We start from the raw sequence: 8,545 nt of genomic DNA on the forward strand, positions 1-8,545 counted from the left end.
TAAAAGTTTGTAATTAGTAGTTAGTGTTAGTGTGCCATAAGCCAATTTAGCGCTATGTTAAGCAATCGTAAGTGGACTAATGTAGTAGTCACACCTATCTGAGGCCGGTCAATAAAACTATAGGCAAATAAACACAAGTTAGAGATCATGACTAGTAAGCCAAGCTCCTGCAACTTGTCATGCCAAAAGAAAAAGAAGGATGACCTTGTATGGATTTTAGGTTTTTTGCTTAACCAAGAAGCAACCTATCTTGGACACAAAGCAATTCACTTGATCTTTGATCAAGTTGAATTTGATTTGGATCAAAGAAGGTTAAGCCTCTCATATGTCAAGGCTAACCACAAATCATTAACTCATCGGTCAAAAGAAAAAGAAGAAGAAAAGAGATGAAAATGAAATGTACAATATAGTGAGATTCGAAGCAAAACAGTTGAGCTACAAACCTTTAAAGTGCAGCTTTGATGAGCACGATCCAACCAATCTCTTGCTTGCAGCTTGATCTTGAAGTATGGGATGAATGCAAGGCTTAGGAATTAGTGTTGAAGATCAACTGATGTTGTTGAAAATCAAACTTGAAAAAGAGAAATGAAAATTCAAATTCCTTTGGTGAGAGGTTAGGATTCAATTCCAGCAGGGTTTCAGGCGCCTTCAGGTTGATTATTGCATGAAGAGGAGCATGTATTTATAGCTGAGCTTGAGCCATGCAAGGCAATACTTGTGTGCATGAGAATTGGGTCCTCCATGCATGGGCCTGTACAGGTGCATGTGAGGCCCAAAAGTTGATGCAAATGAATGCTGAACACAAACCAAGTTGAATTGGACGTGCAGATTGAATGTCATTTGCTTGTGTATGAAGTTTCATCATGAAATGCATAAATGGTCACAAATATTCATCTCTTCGAAAGTCCCATTTGGAAAATCAAACATAGGCATGTGAGTAATGGTTGGAAAGGTCTTGACATAAGGGACAAAAGCTATGTTGGACAAAAATCCATTTGGAGTTTGCAAAATTGTGAAAACTGGCCATGAAGTTCAAGGTACAAAACATGTATTTGAAAAATTTGCCAAAAAGGACCAACTTCAAGCCCTTCTGTTTCAATGATGCAAGCCTGAAATGCAAAAACCTCCAACATAAAAGTTGTATATCTTTTCAATACAATCAATTTGGACTTAAATTTTGCATCATTTGGATTTTTGATGAGAAAGTTATGGGCACTTGAAGTTGGACTTTTTCAAGATTCAATGGCTTTGGTCCAAAGTGACCTATAATGTTTTGTATTATCACATGTGTTTATTTTAGGATTATGAAACTTTGTCCAACATAACATTTGAATTAGACATCGTAAAATTTCCAATGAAACTGGTCTCACATCAAAATCATAAAAAATGAGTGAGTTAGGTTCTTGGGAAGTTGACCCGAAATTAGGGTTTCAGTCAAAATGACCTATAATGTTTTGAAATGAATGATGACCTTCCTAGTTGAAAATGGATTTTTGATGAACATGAAAGTTTTTCATATGGTTCCTAAGAACAGTTTTTATTTTGGGGTCATCTTCATTTGACAAACACATCAAAAGTTAGGTCTCAGTGGATTTCAAAATAGTCAGATGACTTGACTGGTCAACTTCTCATGTCCAAACTTCAAATCTTAATGAATGAATGATTGAGGATACTCACATAGGCTAATATATGCATAAAATGATGAATGAAAGAACTTACCTTGATTAAATTTGATCATGATTTGAGGTTTCTTCATGAGCAAGGCACCGTCAATGCACAGTTGAATTAGGATTTCCTTGGGAAACAATCCTCAAGACCTTTGGTTTAGCTTGATCAAATTGACAAATTGAGATACTTGGGAGACATATATGATGATTGAGAGCTTGGGGACCATTGTCATGCTTTCTTTCATCTTCATCTAGCCTCTTCAATGGGCATAGGGGCCTCCTAGGAGCCTTGGATCACATGACTGCTTGAGCTTCAAAAACAAAACAAGTTAGTGACATATTTTTGTGCTTTTGATTAGTAGACAAAATAAGAAAAGAAATAATATACAATTCAAACATGCTTGGTGGTCTCAAACCAACTCACACAAGTCCCAACCCTAGGGTAAGGAGCCACACATGCTATGATCCTTGAGGCAATACAATGAGCAAATGATATGATGCCATGAGGGATCTTAGGGTCAAAATTAGGGTCTTACAGATGCCCCTATTTAAGGTAATTCTAGCCGGAGATATGAAGGTTAAAATCTTCGTTTCGACGCGGTAGAATGAACTTAAATAATAACAAAGAGACTAATTTTGGTCCCTAAGAGACCTCATGATGCAAATGTATGTATGCAAAAGTTAATACTCTGTGGGGATATATAGCCACAAAGGAAAAGAAATCCGGAGAAACTGAGAATCCAAAGGAGTAATATACTCACTAGGGAGACAGAGACTCTGGGGGGAAATAAGGGTAAAAATGCGTGAGCAGGTCACGACTTGAAACTTGCTGGGAGACACGAAGGAATTCCATGAAAATAAATCAATGGAAAGACTCGAGCTGATGCAAAGATGCGTGTATTGGGGAATATGCCAATACAGCAAAATATCCACAAAGGATACCTCGGATAAAAATCCGGACTCAGGTGGGGATATCCATAAAGGACTCAGCTGAGGGAACAACAAATGAGGTATTACCGGTTACTGGGTAATAAACTCGAAAAAAGAGACATGTGATCAACAACCGGTATAACGGTGAGAAAACAACATGCTCAGGGAGAAAGAATATCTAAGACCGGTATAAGGGTGAGAGATATCAATCATCCAAAACATCTGAGGAAGACCTAAAAGGTATATTTCAACTCAGAAAAATATGACTCCACAGGGGACAAAAAGTCATAATAGGGAGCAGAAGGAAGGAACACCAGGGATACCGGTTACTGGGCATATAATAGGTGACCAACCAGGCGTGAATTAGGGAATATTTCTAAGACACTCATCATCCGAAAGGAGGGATGAAAAAGCAAACTCGATTACAGGATGGACATTCGATTCCACAAGGAAACACGAATCTTACTCGACTGGGGAAGAAAAAGACTTTGACTGAAGAGCGCATGGGATATATTATCTATTACCGTCAGAACGTAGATAACATACTCACATGGAAGATTATCCACAACCGGTTATTGGGTTAGTAAAGGATAAATCGACCGAAAAGAAAGGACATCAGGATACCAGGTACTGGGTATATAATGATGACCAATCAAAAGGAGAAACAATCATTACCAAACAAAGGGTAAATGAAAGATGTCTCGTTGGGGATACATTGACAAAAGCAATGATCCCAAAGATATATCACCGGTTACTGGGTGGTATACTTAAAAATGAAGGAATATCGATATCGAATATTGTATAAAGATAACCAACAAAAAAGGGATTACATCTACCGGTTACTGGGTAGAAAACCACAGAAATAAGGCTTACAACTACCGGCTACTAGGTAGAAGGCCAAGAACTCCTCCGGGGAGAAAATGAACAATTACTGTTTACTGAGTAATTGATCACCTGAACCACAGGGAACTGCAGGGGAAAATAAGAAGAAAGGAGTCAATTTAGGAACAAACTAGAGAGATACAATGAAACAAGACTCAACCCGATGAGGATATAACTCAGGGGAGTAATTCCATCCCAAGGGAGGAAACTGAAATAATAATCATCCACGAGGACATAACTCATTGGGGAATGATGAAGGAAAGATAAACACTTTCTGCCTATAGGGCTGACTCTATATGGAGAGATCAGACACAAACATCTGCTTGGGGAAGAACATTTCACCAATAGCAGGCAATAACAAACAAAGATATATGGAAAAAGATGCAACATGAATATCTGAATGCTATGATTATGCATGTATATGCGTGGTTTATGTATGATTAATGCTGACAAACAGACATATCTAACACAAACAGGTCTAAGAACCAATGGACAGACATCCGGTACAATATCTCAAAAGAGAAAGCCAGGCCCATAGGAGAAATCCAATCTGGTGGGGAGCAACAAATACCAGGAAACACGGACTGCTGCTAGGGGAACAAGCAGAGTCGTTGGGGATTAGAGACCTCTGTTGGGGATAAGCAAAGGTCGCAACTACCAAATGTTGGGGATCCTCCAACAATTCTCGGGATCACACGGAGATACGGATAAGATCAATCATAGAAGAACTCTATTGGGGATTTTATCAGGAGATGACGTGAAATTCTGTGGGGAATAACCACCAAATAGAAACACATCAACCAAACATTCTCTTCTAACGGCTGAAGAAACACCTCTGGAACCAGGAGAAGGAACAAATTAATCCGCTGGGGGGAGAAACAACATATCCTCCAATATCAGACTGGGATCAGAAAATGCCTCAGCTGGGGAAGCCATAGAGTCACCTCTAGGGACTTGCTGCTGACTAGGCAAAAGACCCATCGTAGAAGAAACTCTACTGGGGAACTCAAAACAGATAAGATTCTGTCGTAGAAGAAACTCTACTGGGGAACTTATCAGGGAATGATATGAAACTCTGTGGGGAACAACCACCAAACATAATTTCCAAACTTCTAACCTGCTGTGAAGACATCTCATCCAAAGGGGGAGAACCACTACTCCGCTGGGGAAAGAAATAAACATCTTCAACACCAGCTCTGCTTAGAGGAAGCCTTCCAATAAGGAGGGGAGAACAAATTATCATGCTCTGATCAGGTAAATCCACTAGGGAAGACTGAAGGCGATCCCACTGGGGACAGTCTATGTGAACATTCCTACCGGGGACGAGTTATAAGCAAACCCGCTGGGGAGGAACTATAATCCAAACTGCTTGAGGATTTCCACTCATGTTGGGAATTCCTGCTCACTCTACGGGAGATTTCCATTTACAATGGGGGAAGACCAACTTCCTCGAAAGTAGATAGCATATCAATTTTTATCAATGTATAAGGGATTTTAGGTCAGTCCACACAAGGGATGACAACCGTATAATTAATAAAACACAAATGCTAGACTCAGACTCTCTGGGGATCTGAGGATGGAGGTATACACATCTCTAAAAGATCAAGGCCAAAACTCCAGACTTTCTGGGGTCTTGAGGATGTATCACCCTCCTTTGTGCTCACGGAGGAGACAACCTGGAAGATGATAAAGAGAAAACAAATATGCTAGGAATATGAACAAATGTCTTACCCTTTTGGAAATCAACTATCCTATGGAGAGCACTGAAGACGTTCCACATATCTTTTCAGTCATTGTGAATGTTCACTTTGTTTAAAAACAGTTTATATAAACTTTATTTGTTTAAAACAATGACATTTATCAATTAAAACATGCAAACATTTGTTGAGCAGAAACAAATAAGAGTGCCAAAAATTGGATAAAGGCTCAAATTTATTTGATGGAATGGTAGTCCGCAAATGGCGAGACTCCATAGATCTTTACAAATTTGAAATTGGTGATATATATTGGAAAAAGGGCTACATTGAACATAATGACCATTTCTCCACCAACTCTGAATCCAATGTATTTGAAGCTTCAGTTGACGATGACTGAGCGAGAATCTTTGACAGACGACAGTTGTAGAACAAAGTCTTGTCAGGGTGCAGTTACTTGCCAAATCCCTAATTTTTGCCTAGATTGCCCCAGGGTGAGGTACTCAATCTAACGGGATATATATGTATATTTTTTTTATGTCTCTAACTTTTGTCTGGGTCCCCCTTTCGGGTTTTCAATCCACCGAGACGCTCATTTTTGCCTAAGCCGTCCTTTCGGGTTTTCAACTTAGCGAGCTATTCCGTTTTTATTTTTAGGCGAAGTATTTCTTGACTGCATCTGAATTCACAGGACGAGTGAAATCCTCCCCATCCATAGTTGTAAGTATCAAAGCACCGCCTGAAAAGGCTCTCTTAACAACGTATGGACCTTCATAGTTTGGAGTCCACTTGCCCCTGGAATCGGGCGCGAAAGATAAAACTTTCTTGAGCACGAGGTCACCTTCTCGAAACACACGAGGCTTGACCTTCTTATCAAAGGATTTCTTCATCCTTTGCTGATATAACTGACCATGGCACATGTCAGTTAATCTCTCCTCTTCAATCAAACTCAGTTGGTCATAACGACTTTGAACCCATTCAGCCTCAGTCAACTTGGCTTCCATCAAGACTCTCATTGATGGGATCTCAACCTCCACGGGGAGCACAACCTCCATGCCGTATACAAGAGAGAAAGAGGTTTCCCCTGTTGAAGTACGGACAGATGTACGATAACCATGCAAAGCAAATGGCAACATCTCATGTCAATCTTTATACGTAACAACCATCTTCTGAATAATCTTCTTGATGTTCTGGTTAGCAGCTTCAACAGCCCCATTCACCTTGGGTCTATAAGGAGAAGAATTATGATGTGCAATCTTGAACTCGCTACACAGCTCTTTCATCATTTTATTGTTCAAGTTAGATCCATTATCAGTAATGATCTTGTCCGGCACACCATATCAGCATATGAGATGGTTCTTGATAAACTTCACAACCACCTGCCTGGTCACATTTACATACGATGTCGCTTCAACCCACTTGGTGAAGTAATCAATTGCTACAAGAATAAAATGGTGACCGTTCGACGCCTTTGGCTCTATCATGCCAATCATGTCAATTCCCCACATGTAGAAAGGCCATGGTGAGGAAATAACATTCAGAAGTGTCGGGGGAATATGAATCTTATCCGCATAGATCTGACACTTATGGCATTTCTTCACATATTTGCAGCAGTCAGACTCCATTGTCAGCCAATAGTAGCCTGCTCTCAACATCTTCTTTGCCATAGCATGTCCATTGGAATGAGTACCAAATGAACCTTCATGGACTTCAGTCATCAACAGGTCTGCTTCGTGTCTATCCACGCATATGAGCAGAACCATGTCAAAATTCCTCTTGTAAAGCACATCACAATTAAGGTAGAAACTGCCAGATAATCTCCTCAAAGTTTTCTTATCTTTAACAGATGCCCAGGCGGGTAAATCTGCCCTTGGAGAAAACACTTGATATCATAATACCACGGCTTATCATCTTTTACTTCCTCAACTACAAACACATGTGTTGGTCTATCCAAGCGCATCACAGTAATATTGGGGACTTCATTCAAGAATTTCACCATAATCATCGAAGCAAGCATGGCAAGCGCATCTGCCGTTCGATTCTCATCTCGAGGAATATGATGGAAGTCAACCTTAGTAAAGAACGTTGAAATCCTCCTCGCATAATATCTATATGGGATGAGGCCAGGCTGATTCATCTCCCATTCACCCTTAATTTGATTAACAACAAGGGCCGAATCACCATAAACATCAAGATGCTTGACCCTAAGATCAATACACTCTTCCAATCCCATAATACATGCCTCATATTCCGTCATATTATTCGTGCATTTGAAAGTAAGCCTTGTTGTAAAAGGAAAATGTGTGCCCTAAGGAGTAATAATCACTGCCCCAATACCATTTCCATATTGATTAACAGCGTCATCGAACACCATGCTCCATCAGGAACCAGGCTCTGGCCCTTCATCGAGCGTAGGCTCATCGCAATCTTTCATCTCCAAATACAGAATCTCCTCATCAGGGAAGTCGTACTGAACTGACTGATAATCCTCAATTGGTTGATGTGCCAAGTGGTCAGCCAAGATACTACCTTTAATAACTTTCTGAGCTCGATACTCAATATCATACTCAGACAACAGCATTTGCCAACGGGCAATCCTCCCAGTTAAAGTAGGCTTCTCAAAGATATACTTGATTGGATCCATTTTGGATATCAACCAAGTCGTATGATTTAACATATACTGGCGTAAGCGCATAGCAGCCCAAGCCAAAGCACAACATGTCTTCTCAAGCATTGAGAACCGAGATTCACAATCAGTGAACTTCTTACTCAGATAGTATATATCATACTCTTTCTTCCCTGATTCATCTTGCTGACCCAATACACAACCCAGAGAGTCTTCAAGAACGGTCAAGTACATAATCAAGGGTCTCCCTTCAACAGGCGGCGACATAATCGGAGGCTCGGACATATACTCTTTGATACTGTTAAAGGCCTTCTGGAAATCCTCAGTCCAATCATGACGCTGATCTTTCCGGAGGAGCTTGAATATAGGTGTACATGTGGCAGTCATGTGGGATATAAATCTGGAAATATAATTCAAGCGGCCAAGAAAACCTCGGACTTGCTTCTCAGTTTTGGGCGCAGGCATCTCTTATATTGCTTTGACCTTGGTAGGATCAACTTCAATACCTCTTTCACTGACAATAAATCCCAATAACTTGCCGGAACGGACTCCAAATGTACACTTGTTCGGATTCAGGCGGAGTTTGTACTTCCTCAAATGATGAAAAAGCTTCAACAAGTGCTCTACATGTTCAACTTCCGTTCTCGACTTTGCAATCATATCATCAACATATACCTCGATCTCCTTGTGCATCATATCATGAAACAAGGTAGTCATAACACGTTGATACATGGCTTCGGCGTTCT

The sequence above is a fragment of the Lathyrus oleraceus genome, chromosome 4 (genome assembly GCF_024323335.1).
Source record: "Lathyrus oleraceus cultivar Zhongwan6 chromosome 4, CAAS_Psat_ZW6_1.0, whole genome shotgun sequence".
NCBI classification, from domain to species: Eukaryota; Viridiplantae; Streptophyta; class Magnoliopsida; order Fabales; family Fabaceae; genus Lathyrus; species Lathyrus oleraceus.